The sequence below is a fragment of the Narcine bancroftii genome, chromosome 1 (assembly GCF_036971445.1).
Source record: "Narcine bancroftii isolate sNarBan1 chromosome 1, sNarBan1.hap1, whole genome shotgun sequence".
NCBI classification, from domain to species: domain Eukaryota; kingdom Metazoa; phylum Chordata; class Chondrichthyes; order Torpediniformes; family Narcinidae; genus Narcine; species Narcine bancroftii.
Window position 1 is genome coordinate 302811471 of NC_091469.1, and position 17359 is coordinate 302828829.

The window sequence follows — 17359 nt, forward strand, 5'->3', positions numbered from 1 at the left end:
AAAAAGAGATGGCATTTCTCTGGAGTGTGGAGCTGGTTATTTACATGGCTACGTTACATCAGAAACTTGTTTATAAATAACATATCACTTATAAATATCATTTTACATATGCTAGCCCTGTGTCCACAGAGTTCAGAAACCTCATGGCTTGGGGAGAAAACTTTTGCAATCTGGTCGTGAGGGCCCGAATGATCCAAATGGTGGGATGATTTATTGATCTGTCAGGAGGAGATGTTAGTAGAAGATGAATATGGGTAGAGAAAGATTAAACAGAGCAGAAATTAGAGATACAGCATGGTTACAGGTCCCTCCAGCCAACAAGCTAGTACTCTTCAAATACTCCAATTAACCTTATATCCCTGTACACTTTTGAAGGGTTAGAGGAAGCCAGAGCACCCAGAAGAAGCCCACGCAAACAAGGGGAGAAAGTACAAACTTGTTACAAACAGCACCAGATTTGAACCAGGTCAGCAGAGCTGTAGTAGTGTGGTGCTAACTGCGTCAGAACTTGCTGATAATGTGAAAAAGGCAAAATCTGAGGAGAGAGTAAAATTAAGAAAATGTCATCAGCTGTTGATGGTTATCTGAATTGGTAATAAGGAGCAAGCTGGAAAGATTGGTTATTTGAAATTGGTGACTACAGATTTGATTCCTGCTAGCTGTAATGTGCCCATTCAGAAAGTGTAATTCTGTTTCTCAAATTTATACTGTGTATGAGAAAGTCAAGATACTTGTAGGAATCCATGTGCAAAATATAGACATCGGTTGCTTAGGTGAGGGAGAGAGGATTTGGAGGGGTAAAGAAAGAAAAGGAAAATATCAGAATCATGTTTGGACATTTTATGAAGTCAGGACTATGATTCCTGGTCTGATTAAAAACTTCCAGGTCATTCAAACTCCACCACATTCAACAATTTAAAATGGATTCAATCTGTTGACACTTTAGGCCTGGACACTTCAGCAATCTATTTATAACAATATATACACAAGTGAATAAAATAAAAATCACAATATAATGATAGCCGGAAGTTTACAAATTGTAGCAAACGGTGGAAATTTACCGAATATTATACAAGAGGAAAATGCTGGTGGGAAGGATTGCTGTACAATCCACTGGAAATTATTGGCACGTGATGCTGACTGCCAGAGCTTTGATAATTAAGACCATAATGTTAATGGAAAGAAGATGTTTTCATTTTGCAGCCTTACACCATTTTCTTGGATACATATACTGTGAAAATTACACATTTGATGTGAGGATCCTTGTTCTTTATTTTTAACTAAAATTAACTAAAATGATATTTTATAATAAAATAATCCTGCTTGGGGTATTTCTGGATTCAGACTCCAAAACCAAAACCAAATGAAGCAAAATATTTGGATGGTTGTGCCTGTTTCCATTTGCATGTAAATACAGAACAAGAGAAAATAAACAAAAGGCTATGATTACCAAATCAAATAAAGAAACAGGACAGTTTATGCAGCCATCGATGGATATGTAGAATTTTTAACAGCATACAATGGTAGAAGCAGATATAAATGATTTATTTAAGGAATGACTTGATGCAAACACTTGGAGAAGTAAGACAAGTACATGTAAATGATACATGCATTGGTACCTCACCCCATCACCCCCCCCCCCACCCCCCGCCACCTCTCTCTCTTTCTCTCTTTCTCACTCACACACACAAAGTGGGAGGCTGAGATAAGATTAAGGGATGGGCAAGGTTCAAGCAGAGATTGCAGGGAAAATCAGAAGGCATAAGGCAAGAACTGTGCTCATGTGTCTGCTATTTGTGTATAAAACAGTATAATCATGTACAACAGATTTTACTGCACATTGTGACAAATGCATGGATTAAATCAAATAAATTAAACCAGCATTTCTTTCACATTAGACCATATGACATAGGAGCAGAACTAGGCTACTCAATCAGTTTGCCCCACCATTTAATCATGAGCTGATCCATTTTCCCATTCAGCCCCACTGCCCAGCCTCCTTTTTTCCATAATTTTTGATGCCCTGGCTAATCAAGAACCTATTAATCTCTGTCTTAAATGCACTTAATGGCCTGGCCTTCATAACTGTCAGAGGCAATAAATTCCACAGTTTTGCTACCCTTTGGCTTAGGAAATTACTCTGAATCTCTGTTCTAAGTGGATGCCCTTCAGTCCTGAATTTGTGCCCTCTTGTCTTAGACCCTCCCACCATGAGAAACAACCTTTTAACCTTTTAACATCTACTCGGTCCATCCCTTTCAACCCTCATTCTCCTAAATTCCAACAAGTACTGGCCAAAATCTGTGAAATGCTCCTTATTGGATAATCCTTTTATTCCCAAAATCATCCTTGTGAATTCCTCGGAACCCTTTCCAATGTCATCACATCCATTCTTAAATGAGGAGCCCAAAACTGCTCATAATATTTAAAGTGAAGTCTCTCTAGTACTTTCTTCTTTGGCTTGGCTTCACGGACGAAGATTTATGGAGGGGGTAAAAAGTCCACGTCAGCTGCAGGCTCGTTTGTGGCTGACAAGTCCGATGCGGGACAGGCAGACACGATTGCAGCGGTTGCAAGGGAAAATTGGTTGGTTGGGGTTGGGTGTTGGGTTTTTCCTCCTTTGCCTTTTGTCAGTGAGGTGGGCTCTGCGGTCTTCTTCAAAGGAGGTTGCTGCCCGCCGAACTGTGAGGCGCCAAGATGCACGGTTTGAGGCGTTATCAGCCCACTGGCGGTGGTCAATGTGGCAGGCACCAAGAGATTTCTTTAGGCAGTCCTTGTACCTTTTCTTTGGTGCACCTCTGTCACGGTGGCCAGTGGAGAGCTCGCCATATAACACGATCTTGGGAAGGCGATGGTCCTCCATTCTGGAGACGTGACCCATCCAGCGCAGCTGGATCTTCAGCAGCGTGGACTCGATGCTGTCGACCTCTGCCATCTCGAGTACTTCGACGTTAGGGGTGTAAGCGCTCCAATGGATGTTGAGGATGGAGCGGAGACAACGCTGGTGGAAGCGTTCTAGGAGTACTTTATAATGCATCAATATCACCTTCCTGTCATTATATTCTACTCTTGAAATAAATACCAGCATTTATCACCGATTCAACATGTAATTTTTACCTTAAGGTTACCCTGTGTGAGGATTCCTCCTTGTCTCCCATTATTATTTCTCTAGTGTTATTTCTAGTGGCCCTATATCTTCTCTCACCTCTCTTTTACTTTTATAATACTTAAAGAAGCTTTTTATATCCTCTTTGATATTATTTGATAGCCTGCTTTCATAATCATCTTTTCCCTCCTGATGAGTTTTTTAGTTACTTTCTTCATTTTTAAAAACATTGTGACATTTTTCCATTGGAATATTTCCTCTTTCTTTTAAAAGTATGTATTCATCCTGCACCCTCCTCATTCCTTGCAGAAACTGCATCCATTGCTGCTCTGCTGTCTTCCCTAATAGTTCCCCCTTCCAATCTGTTTTGGCTAGTTTGTCTCTCATGCCACTGTAATTCCCTTTACTACTGACTACCAACACATCTGACTTTAGTTGCTCCTTGTTAAATCTGAAATTGAACGCAATCATATCGTTGATTCCCTGCATACAGAAGCTCGTGGACACCTGTACATGTGGGCGCAGAATTACATGAACACATGCACACAAAAAGGCATGTGTATGCATATAAAATGTTGGACATGTCGACACAAACATGAAATTGCATGCATGCTTCAGAAGTATGTGTACCCACACCTAACCTGCGCACACATGCAGGCATCTGCACACACCTGCACAAAGGTCACAAATATGCACACACAACATGGATTTGAATACGCATTAGCATGTGTGCACGGACTCATACTTGGTATATCTGCACACAGAAGGTTACATGTCACTGTGTCCAGCTGTTTTTTGCAAAGCAGACTGAAAGTAGACCAGTAGTAGGCCAAAAGATGTTCTAATGTATGTTCTGTTGTATTTTCCCTGGCTATTTTTTTTCATGACCTGCCAGGATTTATCTTAAATGAAAAAAATTGATTTTATTGCCAAACTGGGTGAAGCCTCCAGGATAGGGTGGCATTATAATGTAGCTGGCAGAACCACTCCAGTGACCATTGTTCAGTCTCCAGTGCTGTCTGTGTACATTCTCTTTGTGATGCCATAGGCTTCATCACATAATCCAAAAATGTACAGATTTATTTTGCCTATTATAAGTTGCTTCTGTCTTACCGTTGGAGTCTGTCTTACTCTGACACTCTCTTACTCTTGTGCTCTATTATAATTTTCCTTGCAGCGATGGAATAAAATGATTAGCACTGTGTCACTGTGTCCAGCTGTTTTTGCAAGTGTCCAACTATAATGCTGCGCAAAACACTGAATTTCATGACTTGTTCATGACAATAAATTCTGATTCTCTGATGTCCAGCTAAGTGGCTGACTCTGGAAAGGACTTGTTGAGAATATGGGATATTGCAGTCTAAAGTGCCAGTGGTGATGGATGGTCAGCAAAAGTTTGTGGGCAAGAGGACTTGTTTCTGTTCTGTACCTTTCGCTGGCTCTTTGACCATGATGTTCCTGTATGCAGCTTTATGTGGCCTGAGGATGGCTGATGGAAAGAATCAGAGGCTTTGGTGACTTTTTTGGTTAAAGTTATTTTATTGCATGACTTTAGTGCTGTCTTGTTCTCTCTGGCATCCATCAAGAAAGATAAAATCTCATGGTCAAAATCATTTCTTCAGCTACCTCCCAGATCATTAAAGCTCTGGAACCAGGTGTGATAATTGTGTCATGAAGCATGTTGATTTTTTTTTACCCTATTCAAAATGGAAAACATTGTCATCAGTTATCTTCAGCACCCGAATTGGCACCGCGTTTGCAGTTTTGATACAGTTTGACAAATGGTCACATTACCCTGGTGACCATTATCAGAACAGTTCTTCGCTGAGCTGTGCATTTTCATTATGACTCGGGGAATAAGATGATGGATGTCAAGCAAATTGCCAGCTGATGGCTGGAGGTATCTTTTTACATGTTTGCTAACCAGCTAAGAATTCAGATGGATATCAAGAGATTACAAAACAGCAAGACTCATGGGGCAGGGTTTTGGTTGTTCACATTGTGTTCTTCATATGAGGATGTGTTCAGTGGAAAACTGCTTGGTTTTAGCGAGAATTTATTCTGACAATATGATTTAAAATATTGAAAACAAATTATCCACCCCCATGAAAAATAGGACTGAATTTTAAAAATATTATAATTTTCACAAATGTTGTTTATTTTATTGCTATTTACCACAGTGTTTTAATTTTGATATTTCTCCAAACATGCAATATAAATTCCTTTCCATGTTCAATTTTAGAAAGGAGATCAATTTATTCCATGACTCCTCAGTTGTGTGAATTAAATCTGAACAAGTTCCAACACCTGTACAGTGGCACAGAATCAAGCATCAACTGCAATAATTTAACACTTACTGGTAAAAGTCACTCCAAATTTTTTTTTTAAATGTTTGCTCTGAAGATAATTTGATGGAGTAATAGCCGTATGGCCTGCAGAGTTGGGGGATACCATGGTAAAATGCTAAGCGTCAATCGATATAGTGTGTCAACTGTCCATCTCAGTCCTTTCTGCACAAAATGGAAGGTATGATTGATAGATTTCCCCACATGTGGAAGGAAGCCTTATCCGGAACCCTTGGGGGACAGCGTATTCCGAATTTCGGATTTTTCCGGATTTCAGAAAAACAGATTTAAGCCCACCCGAATTGAGCTGCCGTATCCACCCCCACCCCTTCCAGTCACGCTGCCGGTCTCATCCCACCACTTGCCCGCCCAATTCGCGATGCCGGTGTCACCCCCACCTCATCCGTCCAACTCACGCTGCCGGTCTCCCGCCCGCCCGACTCGCACTGCCATCTCTCTCCCCACTTGCCGGATTTTGGAGCTTTCCGGATTTTAGATGTCTGGATAAAGGATTGTGTACCTGTATTAAGCATGACTATATTGTAGGAATATCCTGTTTCAAATATATTATACCTTTTCAGAACTAAATTACCCATGGAACAACATTTTTTTTTAACATTTGAAGACCAATTTAATTGCTGATTGAGTATTGAAATAACCTACTGTTTTGCTTTTATGGCATTATTGAATATTCTTTTCACTCTGGAAAAGAAAAATAATTGTTTGCAAAATTCAACAGTTTTCCTTCCCATCATTAATGTCAAGGGGGGAAAAAAGTCTCAAAAACTGTAGCGGAGCTTAACACTCATTTCCTTGCTTTCCCTATTGCACAAACATCTTAGCAGATAAACTGTTTACTGAGATATTCCATGCCAACTTCTACAAGTGTAGCTATTAAATGAAATCTAAGAAAGATGCGGATTGATCACCTGAGATTTTTAATTAATGTGGAAATGGTAATTAAATGAAGTCCTTCTCAATAACAAAATAGTTTCTTCTCCACCACCATTTATATTCCATAAGGAAATCTTCTGACAGAATGATCATCAGAGAATCAAAGATCAAAGGAGCAGATGTATCACCTGCACCATTAACCAAATTTACAATAGTTAATTGTGTTCAGTTTATGTAATCTGCTCAATTCAAATTAGTCAAGAGCTTTGGATGAAAGATTTGTTTATCAAAAACATTGAACTGTAATTGCATACTTCAAAGTAATGTTTAACTTCTATTATCCAGTTTGAACTTGGAAAGAAATGTAGTAACAATTGGCATTAAAGAAATTCATTACATTGCTAAATGTGCAGTTGAATTCAATCCTTTGAAACAAATGCACAGTGTTTTGACTCTACGATCCTGACCAATTTAAGCCACCAACAGACATGTCTTTCTATGATGCTCTCTGCTCACTGGCCAATAATTTTTTTGATTATCCAGATTGCTCTTTTTAAGCAAAAGAACAACCGATTATTCTTCAATCTTCTGGAGACTTGCCTCTGGCTAAAGAAGATAAAAACAACTCAGATAAAGGGCCTGAGCACTCTCTTCTCTTCCTTCCCTCCCTCACTATCTTGAAACAGATCACATCAGACCTGGGGACTTTACTGCTTTAATGTTCTTCAAATGATCTAACTCTCTCATCTTAATATCAAAATTCCATTGTCATCCATATACCCCTCCATTGTCACCCATATCCTTCCCTTGGTGAATATCAATGCAGAGTACTTGTTTAGCACCTTGCTAATTTCCTCTGGTTCCAGGCATAAATTCTCCCCTTTATACTTGACTGGACCTAATCTTGCCCTTGCCATCCTCTTGGTTTTTAATGTCTGTATGAAACGTCTGTACAGGGTGTCATGAAGCTAACACCCCTCTTTGCAATTGGATTCTGGACTTCCTTACAGAATGACCACAATCTGTCTGGGTCTGTAGCAGAATGTTGAGCACTGTCATGCTGAGTACTGGTCCACCGCAGGTATGTGTGCTGAGCCTGCTCCTGTCATGCTACTAATCCATGGCTGTATCATCAGATCCAGCTCCCACAGTGTCATCAAGTTTGCAGATGACACAAGAGTAGATGGCCACATCAGCAACAATGATGAGGTGCACTTCTGAGAGGAGGTGGAAAATCTCACGATATAGTCTGAGAGTAGCAACCTGAGTCTCAATGTGAGCAAGACAAAGGAGATGATCATGGACTTTTGGAGGACCAGGAACAACCAGCCTCCATTACACATCAGCAACTCTGTAGTGGAGAGCTTAAAAAAGCACAAGTTCCCTGGCGACCTATCCTGGTCACATATCTCATGTCAGCGACTGCACTTTCTGAGCAGACTGAAGCAGGGATGGCTACTAGCAACCCATGTCAACCTTTTACAGGAGCTCTATCAGGAACTTCCTGGCTGGCTGCGTCGTGGTGTGACACAGTTGCTGCAGAGAAATGCATTGGAGGTCAATCCTCAGGACCGTAAGAGTGGTAGAGAGAATCATGTTGTTTCCCTCCCCATCATTGATGTGATCTACCAGGATCATTGTCTGAAGACGCCGCGCAAAATCATTTCCAACCTGCACACAGAATCTTTCAGCTGTTCCCATCGGGAAAAAGATACAGGAGGATCAGAACCAGCATCACCAGGCTGAGGAACAGCTTCTTCCCACGGACAGTGAGAATGCTGATTGACCAAAGGAGCTGGTTACACTAACCATCATAGACATTCATATTCACAAAATAATATTTATTTATACATATGAATACTTATCATACATATGTATTGTTTGCCTTTATGTGTGTAACGTCTAACTGCTTGTTTTGGACCGAGGATCAGAGAATGCTATCTCGTCAGGTTGTTCTTATGCAATCAGATGGCAAATAAACTTAACTTGACATATAAAATGTGCACTAATATCTGGCTAGTTAATATTGTCCTTGACTTGGAACCATTGAATCAGTACAGATTTTAAGGACGTGGTATGCATTCCAGACTTTGGTGGCCATTCCATACATCGTATTTTCAGTGCTTACAGTGAAGGCAGGTACATAATTCCTCATCATTTCATTGATGGCTTTAAGGATTCCTTCATTTGGTATCCCATAGAGCCAGGTTTTCACTTGACAGTCTGCATCAGACTCATTCTGTAAACAAGTAATTCAATGAACCATTCCATCTTAACAGTCATAGAATGTCACATGACTCCAATCTGAAGGAGTAAAAACTAAAGACATCTTTCATCCATGTATTAGATTTTTATTTAAATATTTTTTTCTTGTCTACTGTGTTTCTTAAATAGTGCATAAGTTTTTGGATGAATTAAGTTGTATTTGAATGAATTGTAAGTCTTGCCATTTAACTCTTACCATATACATAAATATATATATATGCATGTAAATGTCGGCTCCCTGAATTTTTCCCTAAAAATTTGTCCACAAAATTCAACTATTACACACACACACACACACACACACACACACACACATAAATATATATATAAATATAAATCTATATATATACAAATATATATAATATATATATATATAAAGTATATATATGTGTATATATATATATATGTGTGTGTGTGTGTTTATATGTGTGTGTGTATGTATATAAGTGTGTGTGTGTATATATATATGTGTATATGTGTGTATATATATATATGTATATATTTGTGTGTTTTTATATATATATGTGTGTGTATGTATATATATATATGTGTGTGTGTATATATATGTGTGTGTGTGTGTATATATATATTTGTGTGTGTATATATGTGTGTCTGTATATACATATGTATATATGTGTATGTATATATGTATATATGTGTGTGTGTGTGTGTGTGTGTGTGTGTGTGTGTGTGTGTGTGTGTGTGTGCAATAGTCGAATTTTGTGGACCAATTTTTAGGGTAAAATTCAAGGAGCCGACATTTACATGCATACTACTTTTGATGACAGTAACACCTGCAACATTCAAGGCATCAGGGGCTCTGATGGGTGGGTGCCTGGGACCGGGTAGTAAGTCCCCATTCAGAGCATTGAGAGCTTGGACTTTTACATGGTATCGATTTTTTTATTTTGTGGCCTCCGTCAGTCATTGTTGACCATGGGTACTTCACCTCTGGTAGTAGCTGGTGTAATCAGAGATGACGGGGAGATCCATCTGTTACCCATGCAGTGGGAACCCCTCCTCCTCTCCATGCTAATGATAGGTCCAAAGGAAAGACGAAAATCGATAGTTTGGTGCCTGCAGCATCGCAGGAGTTGCCAAGCTGGTGCTGGCCACAGCTGTCAGCCGCCTTCTGGACTCTAACTGGATTTTTTCCTCAGAGTTTATTCCCAAAGTCTTTCCCGTGAGCCGGTATAGCCACAAGGCAGCAGCAGTTTGAAATTGGAGTTTTCACTTTCCTAGAAGAGTTACAATCAATGGTTAACGAGCCCCATCTGCCCGGAGTGAATGGTTTCATGGTGCCAGTAGCCTGCCTTTGCCCCTTCTAATATCAGTGAGAATACCTCTGCCGGGCATAACAACGATGCCACACATGAAGGCCAGGAGTTGGACTTGGTTGTCAGAGGCTGTTTGAGTCTCCCGCCATGAAGAGCAGTGGGACAACTTTTAGAGCTGGTCTCTGTTGAGGTCTTCACGTAGTCTGGCTGTTTAAGTGAAGACCCTAGTAGAGCTCATCCTCTTGCAGCTGTTGCTCTGTCTAAAGTAACATTTGTTTTGGTTGAGTGTTTTAAGAGAATCAAATACATTATCAGCCGTTTTAGCTCCTAAAGAGCCACTGTCTATTATTTCTACCAGTCCTTTTTTTCAACAGCTCTCAACTTGCCAAGATGATCTGACTACATGCTACATGAAACTCCATTTTATAACCTAGTCAATGAAAAATCAGGATTAATGTCAAACAAGATTTGTATTGCCTGCACCAATTTAATTTGTCAGGTGTTTAAAATGTTAAGACTGCTTTTCTCCAAGAAGGCCAGCAAGTGCCATTACTATTAGATACAAAACTAAAGGTAAACACAATATCCACTTACAATACATCAGATCTGTGTGCTGGCCAAGGAGCTACAAACTCTCGGCCTCTGTACCCCCGCTCCGCCCCCCCCCCCCCCTACTCCGCAACTTGATCCTTGACTTTCTTGTCAGAAGATCACAATCAGTACGAATTGGAAACAGCATCTCTTCCTCACTGATTATCAACACGGGCACATCCCAAGGATGCATGCTTAGCCCACTGCTTTACTCATTATATACCCATGACTGTGAGGCGAGGCAGAATTCCAATGCCATCTACAATTTGCTGATGACACCACAGTTGTTGGCAGAATCACAAATGGCAATGAGGAAGCATACGGGAGGGAGATAGATCAGCTCGTTGACTGGTGTAATGACCACAACCTCGCACTCAACATCAGAAAAACCAAGGAGATGATTGTGGACTTTCGGAGTGCGTCAGTGGAACACGACCCAGTCCTCATTGAGGGCTCAGTAATGTAGAAGGTCAAGAACTTCAAATTCCTGGGTATCAACATCTCCGAGGATCTGTCCTGGACCCTCCATGTTGATGCAATCACAAAGAAGGCTCACCAGCGGCTATACTTTGTGAGGTGTCTGAGGAGATTCAGTATGTCACCGAAGACTCTCCAGGCGCACCGTGGAGAGCATTCTGGCTTGTTGCATCACCATCCGGTAGGGCGGTGCCAATTCTCAGGACAAGAAAAAAACTCCTGAGGATTGTTAACTCGGCTGGCAACATCACAGGCATCAGACTTCACTCTATCAAAGATATCTTAAAAAAATCAGCCTCAATCTTCAAAGACCCCACCACCCAGGCCATGCCCTCTTCCCTCTACTACCATCATGAAGGAGGTACAGGAGCCTGAAGATGAGCACTCAGTGGCACAGGGACAGCTTCTCCGCTGCCATCAGATTCCTGAATGATCAATCTATATTTTGTTTGATGGCTCATGATCTGAATATCTGCACTGTGATGCTGCAAAAAAAAACACATGACTTGTTCATGACAATAAATTCTGATGAAAATCCTGTAAATTATCATAAGAAATAATACTCTATGCTGTATCTGAGGTTGTTCAAGTGTATGGCTATTATCTTGAATATTCAAATAGACTGGATTCTCAGAAGCTGAGGATTTAAAAGAAACAAACAACTTGTTTGCAGTTGGTTGTTATGCTGTATTAATTGAATTTTATGCGCTATTTTAAATATTGGCAGTCAAAGGTGAGACTTATGGTTGAAGTTGAGGGGTTCTTTCACTATCTTGCTGTATATTTTAAAACTCTATCTGGCAATTTATCTCAGAATCTTCAGAATCTTTTGTCCTTGTTGACAACATAGCCCCAATATTACAGAGATTTCTTTTTCTCCTGAATGATGTCGGGATCCAATAGTTACACGGGAGTGATTGAATATTTACTGAAACATTTTGCATGTTAGCTAAAAGGAATAAGATATGACTTTTAGACTTAAGAATGGAAAATCTCAGCTTTAGTCCATATATACCTTAGGTGCTCTGCGGTTAATAAGAAATTACTTAGATGGTACGTGAGTGTGGGAAAAAAAAGGTTGAGAACCACTTGCTTAGATCCACAGTTAACTCAAATTTGCATCTGCAGTCAAAGTCTTGTATCCAGTGGATGTGACAAATTGTTGCACTTTTCAGATTTGAAAGTCACAGATTGAAAAAAAAATGTATTTGGCAAAAGATATTAATTTAATTCTTTCAGCATTTTGTGACTGAAGGTTGGGCATCAAGAGTTATGGGAAGAAGGCTGGGCAAGTGGGGCTGAGTGGGAAAATGGATCAGCTCATGATTAAATGGTGGGCAGACTCGATGGGCTGAACAGCCTCTTTCTGCTCCTATGTCTTATGGGTCACACTTCACATCTGTCTGCAGTCCTCTTCCACTTGTGTTCAGCATGAGCACACTTTTCCACTGAAAAGGAAATAACGTAAAACCAGGTTTTAAATGTGATATATAGAAACTTATCCATTGCCCTGACAACCCTCGATGGATGTTCTTAAGGGTTCATTGTTGCTGCCTAAGGTGTTTTGTCTTGCACAAATTTTTTGGATGGTTAGTGTTGTGTCTGGTAGGTTTTCTGGAAATGGTTATTTTATTCTATGATCTGATCCCATGACAGGGCTCTCATGCTGTTTGCATGTCAGTTTCCTCCATATATGGTATGGTGCTCAGGTATTGTACCACATACAAGAAACTATGTCCTATGAATTACTATTATCAGCTCTGCATGAGTTTTTTTTTCTTGCATATATTTCTTGACCCATTTTATTGCTTATTGAGTAACTATGACAAATTCAGAGAGATTAATGACAACATTACTTTAGCAACACAGAATGACCGATGACCCTATTGTCCGGTTACCAAAAATTCCCAGAATGGTCTTGTACTCGCTGTTTATTTTGTTCCTTTGCTTGAAATAAATATCCTTATTATCAAAGTTCCACACCTTAAGAGAATAATATTTCATTTTCCTCTCTGGTTATGATCACAATGAATTATTTAGTCAAACTACAGAAAATCTCTTGTGGGCAATTTATTGCTCTGAGGATGTATAATCAAGACTCTTGGGTACTACTCCTGTCATTTTTTTTTTGAATGAAGCAATGTGCAGATTCCAATGTTGTTGGCTGTAGAAAAACAGCTTGAATTTGCTATCGGTTGTTCTAAAATGGCCTTCAAACACTACCATTTATCAATTCTCTATTTCACATACCCCATAAAATGCTCTAACCAGAGAACTACTGCCAATTAATATTTAATTTATTTTGGACAAGGAAGTATCACATTGGTTTCAAAATATTTTACCATTTTTCAGAACTGACTAATATTCATGTTGATTAGTCAAAGATTAATGCTCTCCAAAATTTATATGGAGCTTCAAATATGTTTTTTAATGGACAACTTAATACCAGCTTGAAACTATTAGTATCACAACATCTTTAATCAAATACTGAAATCTTATTTGTTATTAGATGGCTTGTATAAAATACTTTAGCTTGTGGGACATGTATCTTGATAATAGCTTGTGCTGACCTACACTGCCATGGTTTGTTCCTGGAATTTCTGTTGGGGAGATGTGAGGGGAGGGTAGGAGAATGCAGTCAAACAAACAAAATTGTCCATAAACACCTACTGAAATAGTGCAATCATGGCAGGGGCCCATACCAAATATTCCTGATGCCCAAAATGTGCAATTTTGGTGCATTGTTAATGACTTGAGTTCTTGACTTGTTTCCTTGAAGTCTACATGTTCTTCCTGTGACCATGTGGATTTTCTTCTGCGAACATGTGCAGGCCACTGTAAATTTTCGCTGGCGAGAGTGGGATGCAAGTCTTCACTGAATTATTGACGCCCTTCCTTCTCCCTCCATTGGTGATCATGCACAGGAGTAAATTCTGGAGTCTCCTCTAAAATGTATCTGTGCTATTTCATGTCGTACCAACACTTAATATAGGCAAAGTGAGCTCTGTCCCAGTCCACCACTGTACATGACCACCTCGAACCAGGACCCCATATTTTCTAGCATGGAAATAGCGATCAGTCTTGTGTAAATGTGCTAATCCACTCTCAATCCAATGGTCACTGCATCCAATGCATCTTAAGACAGAACCCACCTTAAATGCATCAATGTTAAATCCCAATGATTTGACCCATGCAGTCTCAGACCAGGCCTATTATATATATGGATTCCGGCATGTCCAGGAGCACTCCAGAAACCTCTTCCTCAAATGTGAGGTCAATAGTTCAAGGGAGTATGATTCTGCTGTCGCCTCTTAGGGCAACAGCATTTGTGCTCCTACCGGTGCTGCTCTGATCAGCCAACTATCCTTGACAGGTGTCACTTATGGTCAGAGAGTACAATGGGAAGCTGGGGTGAATTTCTTCCTGTCATCTTTCAAGGCATCTGAAATCCTTCTCATCAACATAGCCAACCATTAACCCTATCCATTAGCTTCATTGGAACCGTTTGTGGGAGAGGGGTGGGAACTGTGGAAACTAAACAGGAAAGGCACAATTATGCTGAAAGTTATACCCAAAAAGATTCTCAAAGCATGTCAAGATTTTAAAAGAAGAATTGTTTAGCATGCTTGATTCTGTGTTGCATAATTTGTAGAGAAAATAATATGAGTAGATCCTGGTGATTAGGAACAACACGATTTTCCTCAATTACCCCCACGTGCCACAGTGGATTTATAGTTTATTGTTCTTCCTTAATTTCCATTCAAAGTGGGCAGGTCATCTTCCTAATGACTGGCCTCCTGACATCATATTTCATCTGACACTGGTGACTGGACCAGGTCAGTTTCTGATTATGGGGATCTCCAGGACAATGCTTTTGCAGTTGCAGATATTTGGCCACTTAAACTAACAGCAATACAAGGAACAAGTGCCAGGAATGTGGTGCAGGCTTTGTTTGCATCTTTTCTTTTAAGACACAGATCTTTTATGCGAACTCAAGCCTCTCAAGATGGAAACGATTTTGCATTGCTTTGATCTATTTTGTCCGGTTACAACTTGTGGTGAATAAGCCTACAAATAATCAATGGGCTAAAACTGATTTTATCAGCAGGGGTCTCCTTTGCCTCCCCTCTCCGCCACCATTTTGTTCAGGTGCCTGTCTACATTTTGTTCATATCTTGATGAAGGGCTCGAGCCTGAAACATTGGTTATGGGTCTTTATCCTTGCTGTCTCAAGTACACTCTTTGACCTGCTGAGTTTTTCCAGCACTGTTTTTACTCCAATCACAGTGTCTGCAGACCTTTTTGTCTTGGAGAGAATATTTAATCATTCCACTGTAGACAGACAGAAAAGGAAGTAAATGTGCTGTTATCTGATGTAGCTGCCACTGTATCCCATCATCTGATTTATTTTCTTAATGGCCATTCATGATTGGCAGAGTTGCCATCTGCTATGACTTCAGTTTTACTCTTAGCATATGTTCAAATCTTATTTAACCCATTACTGATTCATCTTGTATTTGTATGTGAGTTCTTAGAAAACACATGGATGAAGGAAAAGGCTCTTTACTTTAAAGTTGGTGTAAACAGCACCAATAGGCATGCCATGAGGCTGCAAGACTCCATCACAAATCTTGCATATTGTGTGTCAGCCTCCTGCTGGCAGCCAAGTCTAATCAATCAGTAAGGCATTGCTAGTTGCATTGCAACCATAATCTCTCTCATTACAATTATCACTTGAGCTTTGCTTCATATACATTCTAGTCCCAGTGCTATTTCTTTGGTATTCTAAGACAAAGCAGGCATAAACACTTTTATTTCCTGAACTTGTATTAATTAATGATACAGCACGGTAGAAGGACTTTTGGCCCATAAAATCTGGAGTTTGCAGAATTGAAATTATTTCTTCAGTGGAGGTTTTAAGATTGTTCAGAGCATTAATCTCCCACTGGGATAGGTGATATTGATGTTTAATGTTTCCCAGCTGGAAGATTCAACATAAACTTCAGATTGGGATCCATAGTAATTGGTAGGGCACCCAGATAACTTATTGTCTCATGATCAGCACTCACCTCATCCTTGAGGTTTAGCTGTCAACTCTAAATTAAGTTGTCCTATTTGCATGAGAAAATGTGATGGTTGTAAAGTTCACCTTCATTGCATATTGTTTATGTGTGTCATGCTTTTAAATTAGTTTGGAAACCTAAAAGTGAAGACCAACTGGGTAATTCATGTATAATCTATAACATCTGCTGTTTTCCTTTTGGGGTGTATATGCATATCCAATATCTGGTTACCATTTCAGCCATTCTCAAGCCAGTTTCCAGCAGTCTGCAGCCTGGTGCGAGTCCCTTGATTGCAATCACCTGTAGCCTGCAAGGGTTTCTCTCCTCGAGTCACCAGCAGCCCACTGACTAGGTGTACGCCAACTTCAGAACCTCTTGCTGGTCTGCCGCCATAGTCACTGTGTCATGGGTCATCTCGACTTCTTCCTATTTGTTGGTGTGTTGGTGCTCTGCGCAAGTCCTCTGCTTCATTGGAGTCTGCATACCCTTGTGGCTGCTGCTGAACACAGGCACAGCCATTTTGGGCCCAGACCACGTGGTCGCAGGAATTTAAAATAAACCACCATTGCTTCCTTTAACAGATTGTTTAAAGTCAGACTGGGGGATTGGACTCTGCAGGGGAGCACTGTGACTCCATTCCCCACTCTTCATGGGTCTGCAAGTGGCAGTGCTGCTGGGTTGTTTTGGCAACAATTATTAATATATATATTATACACATACATAATGTACATCAGTGTCTACCTGTATATACAGTATATTCGGAATTTCAGCACAAAGCAATTCTGCATTTCTGTCAGTAACTCACATGTACCTTGAGAAGACATTTGGACAGATTTATGGAGAGGTTGGGCCAAGAGGATATGGGTCGAGGGCAAGTAAATGGAACTAGTCCAGACTACCAAATTGGTTAGTATGGATGAGTTGGGCCAAAGGGTCTGTTCCATGCTGCATGACTCTCCATAGCTCTATTATTAACAATGTTTCCCCTTTATCTTTCCCTTTTGGTTTCTTCTTTTGGAAAATCATGTAACCTGGAATATTGAGGAGCCAATGCATGTCACCATGCAGTTATGGCTGCATAATAACTGTTAACTCATATTCATATGTTGCTATCTATGTTGTCAACTCATCCATCTTATTGCAGCTAATATGTGCATTGAAGTAAGATAGTTAAGTTTGAACTCTTCCATACTTTCCACTATCTTGATTTATTGTATGCCACATCTATTTCTGTGTTTTTTTCTGTTCCAACATGTCATATTTTGCTTGTCAATTTCACCACTCTCATTTCCTCTTTATTTATTAAACATCCTGTTCTTTGAGTCTTTCCCCCACCTATTT

General features: G+C 40.0%; 1 protein-coding gene across 7 annotated transcripts in view; it reads left to right on the forward strand.

The window, feature by feature from the left end:
* LOC138751912 (leucine-rich repeat-containing protein 4C-like) overlaps window positions 1-17359 on the forward strand; it is a 568103-nt gene that overhangs the window by 84723 nt on the left and 466021 nt on the right. Inside the window, exon 1 of one of the 7 annotated variants that reach the window (XM_069914874.1) lies at window positions 5383-5465. The exons of the other annotated variants lie outside the window; for them this stretch is intronic. The gene's annotated coding sequence lies outside the window, so the exon portion shown is untranslated. Of the gene's footprint in view, window positions 1-5382; window positions 5466-17359 lie in introns of those variants that run through there. 7 annotated transcript variants of the gene reach the window in all.